Raw genomic sequence first — 18,648 nt, 5'->3', positions numbered from 1 at the left:
GCAGAAAGAAAAAGAAAATACTGGATGGTCTCACTCATAGCAGGAATTTAGAAAACCTAAATAAGGGATTGGAAAAAAACACTAATTATAATAAAGTAAAAATCAAAATCAACAAGCAACTATAAACCTGCATTCTATGCATTAAAGAACATCATAAATCAGAAGTATAAAGATAATATTTAGCATGTTATAGAAAGGTAAGAATGCATGGGTGCCCTTTTACACACTCATGGTTGGAAAGCACAATTTAACAGTTTATAAGGGCCCAGAAAAAAAAAAAAAGTCTTCATATCTCTTGCTTTATGTTTATAAAATAGTTGATACATAAATTATGACACTGCTGTTTTAAGGAATAGGTAATGCTTTGGGTTGTGGGATAAATTTGATTGACAGAATGCTTATGAAACAAAAAGGACAGATTAATTAACTTGTTAATTGATTTCTCTTATAAAGAAATGTCAATTGATTATTTTATTAAAAAAACTAATTTCAACTTTTTGAATAATGTCAAGGAATACATTTTCATATTTTTGTGTCTTTTAAAACTTTCGTTAATTAACACAATTTTCATTACATCCCTACATCATTAGCCTAAAAAGCCAATATCCATAGGCGTGCAATAACCAATGTAGTTGGGAAGTTCTCCTACTCACCTGTGACTATGCAGGTGCCTCATTTTTCTTTCTCCTAAAAAACTGACCTTCCAGACCTCCCTGGTGATTGCAAGGGGTTAGTCTCCGCAATATGAAGCTATCAGCAGTCACTGCAGCTCAAGTTTGATCCCTGGCTGACCACATGGCACAGCAGACCTCTCCTGACTTGCCCACTGCTCCCCTCAACAGTGTATTTCAGCCATTCTACCTGTTCTGCTCCCCACTGTGTTTCTGGTGAATCCTCTCAAATCCCACGCCTCTGGCCTACACCCCAGCTCTTGTATGTGTAAATAAATAAAACAGATCTTCAAAAAAAATCCTTTTAAAATGTAAAAAAAAAAAAAAGTTTGTGATGTTTTGCTTACTTTCATATAAAAAACAAATTTAAAAATATCTTTTTATTTTGTCAAAAATAAATGTGTGATGGTGTATATTTTTCACATATTTAACATTTTGCTTGATTCATTACCTTTAAATATATTGACTCAGCTATGTAAGTGCCTCATTTATGCCTTTACCATAGATGCTATATATGTTAGAGGTGGGTCGTTTCTTTCCCTAAAGCTCAATAAGTTGGAAAATTAGAAAAATAAAGTTTCTAACTGGTCTAAATTGCACTGTCCTTTGTGTGTATCAGGCGTGACAATATCTGCCAAAATGACAGGTAACCATCCGAAGTCTCTAAAATAACTCAATTAAATAGCCTAGTTAGAAAAGCCAAACAAAACTTCAACAACCACGTATTATGAGGTAACACTGGCAAGATCTGAATGTTCAATAATAAGTTTTATAATCCTAGAATTAATATTATATTGTTGCTCCGTATTTAGGATAGTTGCTCTGTATTTAGGATAGTATTCAGATAAAGATTTTTGTGGCTTTCATAGATGTCAAGAAAATATAGTTGTTGTAGTAAGCAATGCGACCTTGAAAGGAAAGGGATTATTTTGCAAACAAAATTTTAATGTTTTGTGAAGGTAAGTTTCCTTTCTTCCCCAAAAGTTTCAATGTGTTTTATTAAATGAGATAAAATTCATTTGCATATCATTACATTCACTTAATTAGGGGAAAAATGAATTAAATGTTGGATATAACATTCATCAGAATATAACATCTGTGCCAGCAAGAAATGACAATATTTACAAAAAAAAAAAAAAAACCCTAAAAACAGGAGACAAAATCACTTAGTGTTCCCTATCAGTGGAGTATCTCTGCTTCTGTAACTGGATCCCTGTGAATTCAGGTGCCGCCCATCAAGGCTGCTTTGTTATAGTTGAGGGGCTCTGGCCTCAACCCATCAATTGTGGAGGTTCCCCTCTCCTGGCCCCAGTGAGGCTGGGTCTGGCCAGGCCTCCCTGGAGACAACAGGGCCACATGCATACCGTGACCTGCACACAGGCCAGGCTGGCCTTTCCCACCTTTTACATCTGGCTCCAGGATTCTAAAATGGACAAATTAGGTGTGGGCCAATCAGGTTCAAGCTCACTTCATTAGTTAATTATTCAGTTTGAAAATGGAAAATTATCTGATTGGTGCTAAATGGTCCAATTAGATGTGTAAGATTGAATATGCTTCACCTGGGCTTGTAGATTGGGGGATCATGAAGGGAATATAAGGCAGAGCAAGAGCCAGCTTGTTTCATTTTACTCCTGACCTTCACAGAAAGAGCAGTGAGCATACAGCCTCTGAGGAGGAGAGCAGTCTCTGCATCACCTTACAGGAGAAAGTAGTATGCAGCCGCTTCTCAAAGAGGAAGCATTCATCTAACTACCTTTAAAGAAGAATTCTGCTCCCACCTCTGAAGAGAGAGATGCATCAAGCAATCAACCTCCATGGGATTCAGCAGACCTACATAGGCTTCACATATTTTGTATAATTCTAGACCTCCACACTGCCATAGACCTTCACAGAGAGTCAGTCACTGTGTCGACCTCCAGCTCTGCCACTGACATCACCTGCAGGAAGTACTGTCAGGCTTGTCCAAGCATCTCAAAGAACTCACCACAGCCTCTAATTCTTCTGCACAACATCCTGGGGCTGTTGAGTCTGTTGCTGTCTGTTTCAGTGTCTGGTCCAACCTTCAGATTGTTTTTGCAGGTTGCTGCATATCACCTCATCTTCCATAAGTGGTCTTTGCTTGGGACTTCTAGAAACTGTGGACACTTTCTGGAGTGAGATAGCCAGCCATTTGTGCCCTCAAAAACATTTTCCTTTTCCCAACCTCTTATTTGTTAAATAAACCTTGTTGTTGAAACCTGAGCCTGTGTGATCTTGCAGTTGTACACACAGTTGAGAACCCATAGACAGTGACCTGTCCCCCATCCTGGTTACTGTGCCTTAGCACTCTTTAAAACTATTTGAATTCTGTTTCAAGTGTATTGAACCTACTGTTTCACTTCCACTGATGGTAAAATGTTATAGCTAATATTTCCTGACATTCACTTTCTAACTGTCAATCTCTCCTTAATTATTTTCTAAATCCAGCTCTCATTTAACAATGATGCTGGGAAAATTTCTATTATGTACAATATGCTAACATTTGTTAAAAAAATAGTTCAGTGATTCACTCAAATTAAATGTAAAGATTAATATCCAGTAAATCCTGAATCAGCCATAGCCTGTGTTCTGCTTCTGAAAATGTAAATTTTGACTGCTGATCTAGTCCAGACTTAATAATTTGATGATTTCTTCAAATAAACAGTAAGCAAATAACTCTTCATAAAATTAGTATCTTAGTATGTTGCAAAATTGTGATTATAAATGCACATGTACTATGGATATAATATTATCAATGTATGGGGTGCTTATTCATCTTCAGTTAATATAGAATCAATTTCAAAATTTGGTAAGTAACCTCAAAAATATATATTTTGGGAAAAAATTGAAAAAGCAAGATCAATGAACTTTAATTCATTGGGACTTCTGTCACGCTTAATCAGACTTGTATATTAGTAGAGTGGCAAGATACATTTTTTGAGCATCTGGCAGAGAAAAATTTGAATTGGGATCAGTTTTATTTTAAGTTTGGCAGAACATTTTTTAATGATGGTTTCAGTCATTGCAAGTATACTTAAAATATTTCCAGTGTTATTGATTGGAATGGCTTCATGTATAGTCCTATAACCTATAACCTGAGACAAATCTCCCTGTGCAAGGTTACAGGATATATCATGAGCAGTCTAAGAGACTCGGATCTTGAAGGAGGTGAGAAATGGAAGGAAATATGCTTTGAGGGTGCTCCCCTGGTAGCGCAGCAGTTGAACACTGGGCTGCGAAGCTGCCCGCAGCCTCTGCAGCACCCGTTCGATCCCTGGCTGCCGGCGAGGGTCCCACATGGCGCGATAGACTTCTGCCGCGTCTGCTGCTCCCCTCAGCAGTGTATATCATCAGTCTGCCTGTTCTGTTCCCCGCTCTGGCTCTGGTGAATTCTCTTGCCCTCCCATGCTTCTGACTATACCCAGTGTTTGTATAAAATAAATAAATAAATCTTTATTAAAAATAAAGGAAATAAAAAAGAAAAGTATGGAGATAGCTGTAAATTTTGAAAAATTATCTATAATGTATGGCTAGTCAAAATTAATTTCCTTCTTTGAGAAAGATACTCAGCAATGCAAGTTTCATGATTTAAACTTTTCAAAATTGTTATGGAATTGCACACAATATAATTTATCAAAAATTCAGGTTTACAGTACACCTGTAAAGTATTACAAAGAATGGATATATACATAATAACACATATGTGAAAGGAACTTGATAGTAGTTTTTTCAATTTAACTCTACAATTGTACTAATATATTTAAATGATTTAAAACAAAATGTAATAAAAACAACTGAAAACAACATAACCAAGAACATTTCAAAAACAACTGATTAAAGTTCTGCAAATGAAAATTTAAGAGATATAATAACTAAATTAGACATAAAAGAGAAAAAAAAACAAAAATAAAACCTAAATCTTAGAAAATTATCCAGAATTCCACAAAAAAATAGAAAAGTTCTTGAAAATTTACAAAAGGAGAGACAGGGTAGTCTGTATGATTAGGTCAAACATAAATAAAACATGAATACCAGTAATTGAAGACTAGAAGAATAAATAATTTGCAAAAGAAAAATGGATAAGATTATTTTTTGAAATTAGTAATTATGTTGACATTTCAAGTAAGTTTCACCCCAAGTTCTATACATTATGAGTTAAAACAAATTTACAAATTTAATAATCCTACTAAATATGTAGGATACCAGTGATGATTAGACAACAAATCTTAAATTACAAAGACTGGATACATAATACCCAAGTATATAATTAGAATAATAACCAGACAGCAACAGTACAGTCCAGAAGAAAATGCAATTTAATATTTTAGATACTTGAAAACAACTCTTGAATGGATATATGCACCTTCCTAAAGTATCGAACTAAAAGTTAAATAATTGTATTCTGAGAAGACATAAATGTTTGTTGTTTACATACTTGCTAATAGAAAACCCACACATTAATTATTATTTTTATTATTATCCTGGCTTCATTAATTTATTTGAGGTAGCATCATTTTACAACACTATATTTGATTTAGGGGAATAGATTTATACCTCTTCAGTTATAGTGTATAAGAATTTGTGCATGCAAAATGTCACAGTGAACAAAATAAAATGGTTACTTGGGAATACATCTAAATAAACAGTGACTATAAATATTATTGTGTTTGAGAAATAAGGAGGAAATCACCCAAAGTGAAACTAAAGTAATAGATATGAATTATACCAAGGATAAGGGAGCATAGATTTATGCATCCTTAGTGACTTGCTTTAATCAGCCACTGAAATTTTTTCTAGCTTAAGTTATATACATATAACAAATTTTAATATAACAACCAAAATAAAACAGGCTATAAAAGGAAATACAGATACTATTATGAGCTATATGGATAGGAAGAGGTAAGATTAAAAAAAATATGTATTAAAAACACAAATATATTTCAGAGAGTTTAATAGAAAATTGGCACAATCACATTACAAACTATGGAAGAAACTTTCTGAAATCTCCACTTCCGTTAGTAATTAAAAATAAAATCTCCATTGTAATTTTTAAAGTTTAGAACATTACATAGATGATAGATAGATAGATTTGGATTTAAAAATATAACAATATGGATGACTGCAAATAGTTAAGGTGTAATTTGCAGGAAACATCTACATATCAAGTAGATGGATAAAGTCCTCTCTCAATAAATGCATTAAAAACAGAAGTGATAGTCAAAAATGTAATTATAGGAAAATTGCAGTGTATAATTATATCAGTGACATCAGTTTTTATATCTGTCAGCATCCAGGCCATTAAAATTATAATACTTTCCCACGTTCACGTGGTTGATCACATGACTTGTCTTGGGCAATTATCTAATAGAATGTGTGTGTGTTTCTTTCTTTTTTTTTTTTTTAAGATTTATTTATTTATTTATCTATCTATTTTTACAAGCACTGGGTACAGTCAGAAGCACAGGAGGATGAGAGAATTTACCAGAGCCAGAACGGAGAGCAGAATAGGCAGACTGACGAAGTACATTGCTGAGGGGAGCAGCAGGTCTGCACGCCATATGGGACCCTTGCCGGGGCCGGGATCAAACCGGCGCTGCAGAGACTGTGGACAGCTTCACAGCCCAGTGCTCAACTGCGGCGCCACCAGGGGAGGCCCAGAATGCGTGTGTTTCTGCGTGGCTCTTTCCTCTGTCATTACCCTCGGAAAGCACATACCGCTAAACTATTGGTCCTAACAAGGTGAAAGACACTAGAGAGGTGCACCAGAGCTGAATCCTCCCATTCATCCAAACCAGAATCATGCAAAAGCCATTCCAGAATTAGAGAAACCCCAAAGATAAGCAGGGAAGCCACCTAGATAATCCACAGCTGACTCAGGTTCCTGATTAAGTCCATATTCTATCAGAAAAGTCCAGCCGAAATTACTTGACCGCTCAGATTGCTGAACTAAATGTTTATAATGCCTATGCCTCGTTGATGTTTACATGTTGTTATCATGGCATAGGTAAATGACAAAAGATTTGTATGTATTCTTTAATTTATTTATTTACGCATACAAGAACTGGGGTACAAGCCAGAGGTGCAGGTGCGGAGGTGGGGGGTGGGTGAGAGGATTCACAAGAGACATAGGAGGAGCAGAACAGGCAAATCTACTGAAATACACTGCTGAGGGGAGCAGTGGGCACACCAGGAGAGGTCTGCTATGCCATATGGGTAGAGCCCTTGCGGGCAGAGAATCGAACCTGTGCTGAAAAGGCTGCAGACTAATTCACAGCGCAGTGCTCAACCCACTGCTCCACCAGGGAGGCCCATATTGTGAGTCTTAAATGATATGGACTGTGTAGGGTAAATGAAGATTGGTCAGGTTTTGCACCATTGGCCTCTGTTGCTCTCACCTGCAGCCTTGAAAGCAGGAGGCACTTGGGAGCACAAGGGAGGCACAGCATGTCTGATGGCGGACACGTGGAATATGGTGTGCGCATGCATATGCAGGCACACCTGAGCCTGGAGGCTGAGCAGGTAAGTGTGGCAGAGGACAGAGCAGCAGAGTGCAGTGGAAAATGGCTACTAGAGGAAAGAGCATATAGAGATTTGCAGGTGGAGGTTGCTGGGGGCTAGGTTGCGCTCTCCCTGCTGGCTTGTTTCCCCTGCATACTGTTACAAAACCTGTGGGATGATGCCAATGGCTCCAAGTTTCTCTTTTAAACTGCCTGAACTGACAATGAACCTACCAGTCCTTGGATAGATGCAGAATAAACTAAGTATAATTATACACCAGACCTCAAAAATGTGTCCTTAATTACAAATATATGATCAATAATTTTGTATTGATTAAATTTTGAAATAATACTTGGGACATATTGAACTAAAATCATATAAAATTAATTTCAATATTTTACTAATAAAATTTCAAGATTTTTTTTTAAGATTTATTTATTTATGCACACAAGAACTGGGCTGTAAGCCAGAGGTACGGGAGGTGAGAGGATATACCAGAGAGAGTGAGGAGCAGAACAGGACAATCTTCTGAAATGCACTGCTGAGGGGAGTAGCAGGGGAGACAGGAGAGGTCTGAAGTGCCATGTGGGTTGCTCCCTGGGCAGTGGGGTATCGAATTTGTGCTGCAGTGGCTGACAATAGCTTGATAAAGCTGCCTTTAACCCCTGTGACACCAGGGTGGCCTCTAAAAATGCTATGTAGTCACACATGTAATCATGATGTGCACTTAGCATTTGAACAAATGAAACAAATGTAATAGAAGTTTTTATAAATTTGTCTGAATGAAAACAAGAACAATTCTCTATGATAATGTACACGAAATATAAATATATCAAATCAGGGCCTCTCTCATGGCGCAGGCGGTTGGGCGCAGCACTGTGAAGGTGTCCACATCTTCTGCAGTGACAGTTGGATTCCCGTCAGCCAGCGAGAATCCCACATGGCGCAACAGACCTCTCCTGTCTGTCCCACTGCTCCCCTCAGCAGTGTATTTTGGTCAGTCTGCCTGTTCTGGTCCCCGCTCTGTCGCTGGTGAATCCTCTCACATTCCCGCGCGTCTGGACTATGCCCCAATTCTTGTATGTATGAATAAATAAATATTTAATCTATATATATCAAATCAATATCAAATATAAAATATATAAAATCAGAGCTATAAATTAAAAGATGTTTATAAAACATGCAATTAATAAAAAAGTATCCAAAATTCATCAAAAATTAGAAATCAATATAAAATATGAAAAAGAAAGCTAACAGCAGACAAAGATAACTAATGAACAAAAAGCATACAAAAGCCACTAGATTTTACAAATAAAATCAACTTTACTGGTGATTATGGAAAAAAGGTTTTAATTGGATATGGTTTTCTATTCATCAGATTTCCCAGAATTAAAATTGAAGTGGGAAACCTTATGTCTTGCTGGTTTGTGTGTACAATTTAGAATGAAATTTAGCAGATCTTGGAAAAAAAATTAAAATTTTCATATTCCATCCTATCTATGCTTGTGCAATAGAATCATAATCAAAGATGATGAAAGTAAATGAAATGTAGTCACATCAGACATAACAGGCAAAAAAGACAAACTCTGTTTCCAAAGTTTTCTGAAGCTTAAACTTATGAACTCACATCTTTCTTTGTGTGAGTCAGCATCAGTGATGAAGTTAGCAACATTAATGTCTACAGATTTCTAGGTAGAAAGAAAATTGAATCTAAAGAGAAGATGTAGTAGCCAACTAAATACAGATTTTGTTTTTGATTAGAGAATTTTCATTCAGAAAAAAAAAATGTGCTCATATTAAAGAATGTAAGGCAGGGACAAAGGAAACGAATGATAATTATCTTTCAAGTCTTCTGTCTTCTCTTTGCACTCGCATCATCTCATTATTCTTTAATTTGAGAATATATATTTTTTTAAAGATTTATGTATTTATACAAGAACTGGGGTACAGACCAGATGTAGGGGAGGGTGAGAGGATTCACCAGAGACAGAGCAGAGAACAGAACAGGCAGATTGACGAAATACACTGCTGAGGGGAGAGCGGGTGAGACAGGAGAGGTCTGCCTCGCCATGTGGGATTCTTGCTGGCCAGCTGGGATCGAACCGGCACTGCCGAGGCTACGGACAACTTCACTGTGCTGCGCTCAACCACCTGCACCACCAGGGGAGGCCCAAATTTGAGAATATTTTTAACAACTTTTCTCCTTTCATGATTTTTTTTTTTTTTTGGATAGTGGGTGCTATAAACAGAGTACATAGGTATGCAAAAGAAATTATTTCTGCTTGGGAAAGGAGAAAAGTATAAGGTGCTGGCTTTGTTATAAAGGGCCTCATAGGCACAAATAGCGTTTTCAGAAATGTTCATAGAATAAAGAAGATAATATAAATAAAATGCAAGTTATTTTAATATTACTCAAGCCACAAAAAGAATAGGTTTATTCCAGGCTTGCCTCTAGACTTTTTTATTATTATTATTATTATTATTATTGCAAGCTCTGTACTATTTCTTGGAAATTTTCTAATTTGTCATTGACCAGAACATGCACAGTGATGGTCAAAACTACCATGTAAAACTGAATCAATTTAAGATTAACTTTCTGTGATTTTAAAGATTAACTTTCACCTATAGTCCAAGACATTTCAGAAATTATATATTTCTTACTGATAAAAAGGTTTTATTGATGGCATTAACATGTCCCATAACTTAAAATCCCCTTCACAACTTTCAGTACAATTTTTCCTTTATTCAAGTTTTTTACTTCCACTTTTATAAACATTGCTATTTTCTGACAAATCCATTTTATTTTCCAACTTCTTGTTCTGTTCCTACTGTGTGTGTATATGTATCTTAATATCAATTGTATTAGGAAATATAGATATTATTTATCAATCTATCAACACAAATATATATTTGCTAATGTCTACTGACGAAAAATGAAAGAAAAGTATATCATGTGTCTTTTAATATTAAAGCTAGAAAAATTATGGGGCCTCCCCGGTGGCACAGCGATTGAGCACTGGGCTGCAAAGCTGCCCGCAGCCCCTGCAGCGCCGTTTCAATCCCTGGCCACCAGCAAGGGTCCCACATCGCACGCAGACCTCTCCTACCACCCGCTACTCCCCTCAGCAGTGTATTTCGTCAGTCTGTCTGTTCTGCTCCCTGCTCTGGCTGTGGTGAATTCTCTAACCCTCCTGTGCTTCTGACTGTACCCAGTGCTTGTATAAATAAATAAATCAATCTTAAAAAAAAAAGCTAGAAAATTATTACCTGACTGAAGCATACATGAATTAATTTTAAATAGACTTCCATATTTGAAAACCTTGAGGCCAAACATATTTTGGAATTTGGAATTATTCAAGTTTTAGAAAGATAGTATATACATGGACTTTGTTTTATAATATCCCAAGTAGATTTTAAATCAATACCCTATAGTTTAATAAATTACTAATACTAGATTTAAAATTAAAAAGTTATTCTACTTATGATAAAAATATCATAAATCCTTTCAGTTACAGTCAAATCATACAGAAATAATATATTAATAGTGAGATAGAGGGTAAAGACTATGAACATTCTAATATGTTTTAATTAAAATTAAAAGAATTCCTATGTATCTATCTATCTACATGTAATGAATAGTCCATAATCAAGTTATTTGGGAATATTAAAGAATAGGTCATTCCAATGTTGACACCTTTATTATAATAAGGTTGGCAATATTCTCAATTATTAAGGCACAACATTGATAGACTACTTTTAAAGATAGTTAATTTTCACCTTTCTTTAAAATAGCATTCTGTCTAAACGATCATAATCTTGTACTGATTGATAAATGGACCATAATTAAGGAAAGTAGCAATTTGATCACAATTTTTCACACATCCTACGCATCTTTCTACCTGTGTTCATGAACTCTGCTCTCCTCATGGTCATAATGGAAGCAATTTCATCATCTTCCATAGAATTGTACAACAGGTACATTATTATAAGTTTTCAATATCCATCTCAGTTTTTCCCAAAGTCTGTTATTTTTCTCACTTATCAGATTTGTCAATGTAATTTTCAGCTAGTTCATCATTTGCAAATCATATGTATTTTGAGTAGATTTTTCAGATATTTTACACAATGATGCTATTAGTATTCCTGAATAATGCCAATTATCTTTAATGTTTAGTTTCGGTGATAATTTGTAGCTTACCTTATAAATAACAGTACAGTTAGTGGCATAAATTTACTTCATTGCTGAATCTACTTAGTCAATATCAGTCAATATCTTTTTTAATGTTGTCTGTTTCCTATAAATTGTTTGCCAGTTTTCATTAGTTCCTGTCAACACTGTAAGGCTTTAGTGTAAAAAGTTCAACTAATGCTTCAGTTTCTTCAAATTACATATTAATGCTCAAAGTAATATAGTCACTGGATGAGTAGGACCTGGCATCTCTCTGTTCAGTTTCACCCTGTATAATACAGGGGATTGAGCTCAGAGTGAACCATTGTTCTACCTTGTGGGAATCAGAGGGATGGACTGAGGAGCCCCACTGCCAATTCCCAGACTTTCCTGATATTGAGGACCTCTGGCCAAGGTTGAAAGAGGACTCACAGACCTCTGTTCTTGCAGGAAGAGATCAGTGTTTATTAACTGAAAGAGGAAGAAAAGGAGTGAAAGAAGGAAAAAGAGATCCAGGGAGACCCCCTGTGGATATAAGATAGTCACTGAGGCGCCAGTTGTAAAGGTCTATATAGATGTTGAGAACAAAGGAATTAAATCTTATTGGCTTAGAAAGCAAAGTGTGGACTTGGCTAAAATCTATCAATCAATTGTGGTCCCATTTATTTTTTTTCAAAGACGTATTCATTTATGCATAGAAGAGCTGGGGTGTAGGCCAGAAGTGTGGGGGGTGAGAGGATTCACCAGATACAGAGTGGGGAGCAGAACAAGCAGATTTACTGAAATACATTGCTGAGGAGAGCAGTGGGTGAGATAGGAGAGGAGAGGTCTGCTGTGTTATGTGGGTCAGCTCCCTGGCCTGGGATCAAACTCATGTTGCAGTGGCTGGTGATAGATTGATATGGATGTGTCTTTAAACCCTGTGCCACCAGGGAGGCCCCTCATTTATTGTTTTGAATTGTGAGCATCAATCAGCTGTAGCTTGGTAGTTGTGCAGGGTTTGTAACATGTCATTGGTGAATATTTTATTGTAGCTGTGATTCTACAGCTATGACATGAACTAGTCAGATCTCAAGATCTGTAGCTCTCCTGTTTTTCAACAGGCTAACTTGGTAAGTTGTAAAGAGAAAGCATAGGGATATGCAGACAGAGGGAAAATTAATATAAAGAAATGATACAAGGAAATTTATGGCTGCAGGCCTAGAGTTATCAGGTTTGTTTAAACTTCTTATTTTACAGCCCATAGGAACACAAAAGTTCTGTCTTTGATTCTGAAGCCTGTCCCAGGAAACTTCCTGTTTATTATATACATATATATACACACACACACATATGTGTGTGTATTTTACATTATTCTTTTTGTGCAACATATGCTTTCTCCTCCCAGATATAGTCCCTGTAAAATTCCCATCACCAATTCATCCATGCACACAATTACCATAGTATCTTTTGCTCTTCTCTCCCCTGTTTGGATCCTTCTCCCTCACACTCCCCTGCAGAATGTCTCTGATTTATAGTTTCCTATTAATTTTTTATTGTAATTATTTTTTTCTGATCCCTTATTTGGTTCCCCTACATTCCTCCTGTAAGTGAAACCATTTGATATTTTTGTTTTCATTCTGGCTAATTTCACTGAGCATAACCCCTTCCAGCACCATTCTTGTTGCTGTGAATGACATGAGTTTATCTTTTTTGATTGCTGAGTAATATTTCATTGTGTGTGTGTGTGTGTATACCACATCTTTTTTTTTAAGCTTTATTTATTTATTTATACAAGCACTGGGCACAGTCAGAAGCGCGGGAGGGTGAGAGAATTCACCAGAGCCAGAGCGGGGAGCAGAGCAGGCAGAAAGACCGAAGTGCACTGCTGAGGGGAGCAGCGGGCAGCAGAAGAGGTCTGCGCACCATGTGGGACCCTCCTCCGGTGGCTGGGGAGCAGCAGGGGATCTAATCGGCGCTGCAGAGGCTGCTGGCAGCTTCGCAACCCAGTGCTCAACTGCTGCGCCACTGGGGAGGCCCTATACCACATCTTCTTGATCCAGTCATCTATTTTGGGTCATTTGGGTTGTTTTGGTACTGTACCTGTTGTAAGTAGTGCTGCAATAAACATAGGGGCACAAGTATCCTTTTGAATTAAAGTTTTTGAGTCCTTTGGATAGATTCCTAGTAGTGGAATTCCTGGGTCATATGGTAGCTTCATTTTCAATAATTTGAGGAACCCCCAGGCAGCTTTCCGTAGTGGTTGGACCAGTTTGCATTCCCACCAGCAGTGTAAGAGAGTTCCTTTTTCTCCACATCCTCACCAGTATTTGTTGTTTCCTGCTTTTTTTTTTTTTTAATAGAGGCATGTTTTATTTATTTATTTGTTTGTTTGCTTTGTTTATACATGCACTGGGTACAGTCAGAAGTGCGGGAGGGTGAGAGAATTCACCAGAGCCAGAGCGGGGAGCAGAGCAGGCAGAAGGACCGAAGTACACTGCTGAGGGGAGCAGCAGGCGGCAGGAGAGGTCTGCGCGCCATGTGGGACCCTCCCCCGGTGGCTGGGGAGCAGCAGGGGATCGAACCGGCACCGCAGAGGCCGAGGCCGAAAACAGCTTCCAACCCAGCGCTCAACTGCTGTGCCGCTGTGCCACCAGGGAGGCCCTGTTTCCTGCTTTTTTTTTTTTTTTTTTAAATAAATTTTATTGTTATATTCCCCATACAATTGCAGCCCCCCCATTCTGACCCCAATCCCTCCCCTCCCGCCCCCCTAAAAGTGTCTCTGGTTCATAGTTTTTTGTTGATTTTGATTTTCACTATCTTATAGTTATTCATTTTCCTGGTCCCTTATTTAAGTTTTCTAGATTCCTGCTATGAGTGAGACCATCCGGTATTTTTCTTTTTCTTTTTGGCTTATTTCGCTGAGCATGATCCCTTCTTGTTTCCTGCTTTTTTTAATGTGGGTCATTCTCACTGATGTAAGGTGCTTTTGATATGCATTTCCTTGACTATCAGTTGAACATTTTTTTCATATTCTTGTTGGTCATTTACATTTCTTCTTTGGTGAGGTATCTTTTTAGCTCTTCTGCCCATGCTTTGACTGTGTTGTTTACTTTGTTTTTGTTGAGTCTTGTGAGCTCTTTGTAGATATTTGTGATCAGTCCCTTATCAGTTGTGTTGTGTGCAAAATTTTTCTCCCAGTCAGTAGGGAATCTCTTTGTTTTGGTTAATATCTCTTTTGTTGTACAGAGCTTTTTAGTTTGATGTAATCACAACTGTTTATCTCCTCCTTCACTTTCTTTGCTTTGAGGGATGTGTTTTTAAAGATGTTACTGAGATATATGTTTTGTACTATTTTGCCTATATTTGGTATTAAGGTTTTGTGAAATCTTCGTACTGTTTTTCCACAGTTGCTTAACCACCAGTAGTGTACCAATTTTTCTTTTTCTGTAAACCCACAACAAATTATGTTACCTCAACCTTTTTTGATATGGACTATTCTCAGTAGTATAAAGTAGAATCACATTATGTTTTAATTTTTTTATTTCCCTGATGATAAACATTTTCATATTAACCTGTATATTTTCTTTGGGATATTTATACTTACACACATTTTTTTGGCCAGTTTTTGTGGGTTATTTGTTTATTATTGTTGAACTGTGAGTCCTTTATAGATCTTGCGTATTAACCCCTTGTATGAAGTAATGTCCATATAGTTTCTCCCATTTAGTAGATGTCTTTTCATTTTCATAAGAGTTTCCTTTACTAGGAATTAGATTTTAGTCTGCTGTAGTGTCATATATTTATTTATTTATTTATTTTATTTCCCTCATGGTAAGGGTTGAGTCTCCAAAGACATCTCTGAAACCAATGTATTTGAGCTTTTTGCTTGTTTTGTTCTATGTATTTTTTGGTTCAGGTTTTACATCCAAGTCTTGAATCAATTTTGAATTGATACATTGAATGATGTGAGATAATGATTTAGTTTAATTCTTTTGCATATGGCTGTCCTGGTTGCCCAACATTATTTGTTAAAAGTGTTTTTCTTTGTTTATTGTATAGTCTTGCCTCTTTTGTTGCAACTGTCCATAAAAGTGCAGGTTTATTCCTAGGTTCAGTTGTATTCCATTTATCAATGTATCTATTTTCAGATCTATATTATAATATTTGATTACTATAGCTTTGTAGTACAGTTTGAATTTTCAGATTATCTTCATTCTTTTGTCAGAATTGCCTTTTCTTTTCAGGTTCTTTTATGTTTCCATATAAATTTCACTAAAAATTGCTCCATTTCTATGAAACTCCCTTTCTATTGAAAATATGATAGAAACTGCATTGCATAAGATATATTGCTTTGGATAAGATGGGCATCCAAATGATATTAACTCTTCCAATTTATGAGTTAGGAATGACTTTGCTTTTAGTGTGTGTATGTTGCCTTCTGTTTCTTTTATTTTTTTTAATTTTATTATGTTCATTGAGGTAATGGTGGTTTGCAACACTATATATGATTTAGGTAAATAGATTCATAGCTTTCGTATATGTTTTACACCATACCCACCATCAAGACATCAATGATCTTAACAATGCCTTTTTACTTTTGCTTTCCTGGTAGAGATGTTTCACCTATATATAAGTTATATGATTTTTTTTCTAAGTGTTAAATACATTTTTGATGTTATTATAAATGGGACTGTTTTCTTGATTTCATTTTCTTCTAGTTTGCTGTTGGTACCATGCCACCTCAATGTGCTGACATTATATCTAATAGATATTTAGTGGAGATTTTAGGTTTTCTACATAGATATTATCATGACATTTGCAATAGTGGTTGTTTTATTTATTTTTTATCCTATTTAGATTCCTTTTATAGCTTTAGTTTGCTTAATTGCTTGAGCTAATTCTCCTGATAATAGTAGTGATGAAAATAGATATCCTATCTTAAACCTGATCTAAAAGGAAAAACTTACAGATTTTTATCATTGAGTGTGTTGTTACCTATATTTTTGTCATATATGACATTTTTTTTTATGTTGAGCTATGTTCCTTCTATCCCTAAGTTATTGAGAGCATCTATTATAAATGGATGTTGGATTTTGTCAATTGTTTTATCTGTATCTGTTAATTTTTTATAATGTTTCTTTAATATCACATTCTTAGTTCAAATACTTCGCAGCCATCCTTTGATGAAGCTTATGCAGTAACATTTGCTAAGAGATGTACAGTAAAATTTTCTGTAGTTTTTATTCATTAATATTAGTGACATTTATATTTGACTCTTTTGACAATTTATCATTCAGTTTAAGTAAATGTTACAAAATACAGAAGAATAAATCAAACACTGATAAATAGGAATTTGTGACACTTAGGAACACTGACTTTCAACAAGTGTCTCCAATATGTTAAAATAAGATTTTGACCCAAATAAGTTTTATTATGAAATATACAAGTAAAAAAATAAGAATATGAAAATTTGAGATTTTTATGTTTTAAATTTGCCCAGAAAGACTATAGCTTCATATTGATTTAAGGCAGAATATTAATGAGTTAGAAATACATTTTGATAAATATTCATTATTAATATTTTATAAGATTTATTTTTATTTATTTATGCATATGAGATCTGGGGTGTAGGCCAGAATGGGAGCCCCTGGCAAGAAAGGAGAGGTCTGCTGTGTCATGTGGTTTAGCTCCTGGCTCGGGATCAAACTCTTGCTGCAGAGGCTGCTGATGACTTTATAGTGCTGAGACTTAACCCCTGTGCTACCAGGGAGGCCCTCATTGTTAATCTTGAAAGATAATTGATGATAATAAAAGATATGCTATATTATCTGCCTAACTCACTGCATTATGATAACTAAAGTTCGCATTTTATTTTACATCCTTTTAGTCATAAAATTTCATTGATAATGAATATCCCCATGTATACCAAAAATGCTATCTGTATATCTTCCTACACATGTATATTTTAAGTGGCAAAACATACATCATTGTTTACTTGCATTAAAGAATATATTTAGACTCATAACTACAAAGGTGTCCCATATCCTCAGAAAATCATTCATTTAAGTTACTTTCTTCAATAGAAAAGCTTGTATTTTATACAAAAAACATAAAGTAAAAATATATATATATATATATAATTAGAGTGATAGTGTTAGGAAATATTATGGATGTTTATCTGTTCTATGTATATTATGTGCAATTTTCTTATTTTAAAACCACCTGTCTGTCCTTTACTTTATTGTGATTGTGGTGGTGTCCATTCATTTTTCTAGGAAAGCTATAATTTATAATAATAATGCATTATATTTATTCATTCACTAAACACATTATATTTTTATTTTTATTTTATTTATTTTATTTATTTTATTCCTACTTTGCGCTAGTCTCAGATTAGGCATAGGCATTCTTGAACCAGCAGTAAAAGAGTCAAACCTTCTATATGAAGGATTATAAAGTTGATAAAATAAAATGAGTTGATAAGAGTTGATAAAATAAGATGCACAGGATATCTGACATTTAGTAAACACTTAGTAAATGATAGACATTAATAATGTTAATGGTGACTGTATTTTATTTTTAGGTAACTCTTCTAATAAGAAATTAATTCTCTAAATATATACAACAATTATAAGATCATTCTCTATGGAAGCTGATGCTTTGAAGTAAACATAGAAGGTTAACAGTAGTAGGGTACACTTTAGTTAGGATAGTGAGGGAAAAAGTCATCCCAGGAGCTTGTATTTAAACTAAATGAGAGGAAATAACTATTCCAGCAGAGTTCTGGGGAAAGAGAATTTCAGGGAGAGTGATATTTAAGTGCAATGCCTGCAAGGTAGGAATAGATTAGTATGTCCAGAGGATTGAAAATAAAAATGCATCTGGCACATAGTATGCCACAAAGAAGTAGCTAAGAGATGAGATCAGAAAGTTGTAAGTTAGAAAGAGATTGACATTATGTCAATTGCAATGGGAGCAAGTGAAGTGTCTTAAGAGGAATGATCTTACCTGATTTGCTGGCCTTTACTCATGATTGTGGGAGAGAAAAACAGTTAGGAATTTAATACTATAGTTCTAGTTAGCCAAATTTTTTTCCTGTGTTTTATTTTAATACTGAAATAGTATTTATTAGAACTGAAAACACAACATAATATTTATAAGAGTTATATGGAATTCTGAGCATATAGAAATTTGTTTGTTTTAGTTTAGCTTGGTTTTTCTATTATTATTTTTGAGGTAGGTTGTTTTACAACACTGTATGTGAATCAGAGGTACACATTTTTGACTTTTAAAATGTATGCTATCATACTC

Source organism: Talpa europaea (genome assembly GCF_964194135.1).
Source record: "Talpa europaea genome assembly, chromosome: 5".
Lineage (NCBI taxonomy): Eukaryota > Metazoa > Chordata > Mammalia > Eulipotyphla > Talpidae > Talpa > Talpa europaea.
Note: the sequence above shows the minus strand (reverse complement) of the source record.